Below are 1779 nucleotides of genomic sequence, written 5' to 3' on the forward strand. Positions count from 1 at the left end.
TCCAGGGCAATTCCTTTTTACCTGCTGGCTTTTTCCTCTTCAAACTGGACCTCAAGGCATCTTACCTTGGATACAGGTTATTACAAACGGAAGGAGGAACGAAACAGTCAATTTCTTGGCTTTTGAGATTTAAAAGCTTATTTTGATTTCTAAGAACCTGGACTTTTGAGCCCTGAAAGACTCTTGGAAGAATTTTTTTTCCAACGAAAGTCAATTATTCTCTATATCCCCAACTCCCCAAGAAAAGATAAAGATTCTCAGGGATGCACGATCGGGGAATGTGAGAGAGAGGGCGAGCAGAGTTAGGCGTTCGTGGGCTCCCCCAGAGGGTCCAGAAGCCCTGCCCCTGCCCCTGCCCCAGCTGAGTCCCGGGAGGGCACAGAGGACTTCAGCTATCCTCCCTGTCGGTCGTTTCTAGTTCCTCAAAATGGCAAATGTCAGAGTTTAATTTTTAACAAGTTAAAAATATGACTGTCATGTAACTATACAGTGAGCATGTGACAAAAATTAATTTTAACATGAATGAGGAAATCAGCTGGATGGTAAAGCTAGTTCAAAAGGAATACAAGAGTGATTTGTGACTGATAAATGTACTCTTACAGGCAATACGACCACGCATTATGGGATTATCTTTTCAATCGAAACAACTTGCAAGTTTGCTGACCAAAAGTAATTAGCCACCTAATGATTTTCTGTAAGATGAGTCTGGGCCTTAGTTAATAGTCAGCAGTGAGTCAAACAAGGCCGCCTTCCCCTAGACTATGAACTCTCAGTTGAGGGGTGAGGTTGGCCCTGAGAAGATAGAAACTGGTTCTTGGTGGGTGAGAAAAAATTTTTGTTATTATAATGGTTGTGTCCCTCCAAAGCTCAGCTCCACCTGAAAAATCCCATTCCTGACTCTTTACTTTCTCTTAGTAGAGGTAAATTAAACCAATTAATCAACCAATCCATTTCTTTATTTTTTTTTTTTACTTTAAAGGGCTTGTTTTTCCAGTTTTTAAATTGTGGTACAATACATATCAGAGGTAAATTAAACCAATTAATCAACCAATCCATTTCTTTATTTTTTTTTTTTTTACTTTAAAGGGCTTGTTTTTCCAGTTTTTAAATTGTGGTACAATACATATAACAGAAAATTTACGATATTAATTATTTTTAAGTGTACAGTTCAGTAGTATTAAATACATTCACATTATCATACAGCCATTACCCATTATCTGTCCTTTTGTGACTTATTTCACTTAGCAAAATGTCCCCAAGGCTCCCTGTTGTAGCATGTATCAGAATTTCCTTCCTTTTTAAGGCGGCATAATATTCTGTTGTATGGATGTACCACATTTTGCTTGTCCATTCGTCCCTCCAAGGGCACTCGGGCTGCTTCCATGTTTCAGCTATTGTAAATAATCTTGCTGTGGAAAAACAAAACGGGCTGGCCAGTTAGCTCAGTTGGTTAGAGCGTGCTGCTGGTAACGCCGAGGTCCAGGGCTCAATCCCCGTACTGGCCACCAAAATAAGTACATGCTTCTGTGAACATCGGCTTACAATCAGCCAATTGATTATTAATTAAATTAATTAGCTTAAATAAAATTAAATTGGAATGTAATTCAATTTTTCTTTTGAGGGGGTGTAATAATGAAAAAACAGTTGAGAAACACTGCCCTACAGCACCAGGGGACCCAGCAGAGGCCGTGTTAGGTGATGCTCCACCATGAACTTTAAAGAACACCCTGCCGTGATTTGTCTTATTTCTAAGTGGTGGATACTTTTTCTTATGCTGGG

General features: G+C 39.4%; 1 non-coding gene across 1 annotated transcript; it reads left to right on the forward strand.

Moving 5' to 3' along the window:
- The first annotated feature begins 1431 nt into the window (after positions 1–1431).
- Positions 1432–1505, forward strand: TRNAT-GGU. The gene has a single exon. It is a non-coding gene; the product is annotated as a tRNA-Thr (tRNA).
- Positions 1506–1779: the final 274 nt, after the last annotated feature.

The sequence above is a fragment of the Galeopterus variegatus genome, unplaced genomic scaffold (genome assembly GCF_000696425.1).
Source record: "Galeopterus variegatus unplaced genomic scaffold, G_variegatus-3.0.2 Scaffold6947, whole genome shotgun sequence".
NCBI lineage: Eukaryota > Metazoa > Chordata > Mammalia > Dermoptera > Cynocephalidae > Galeopterus > Galeopterus variegatus.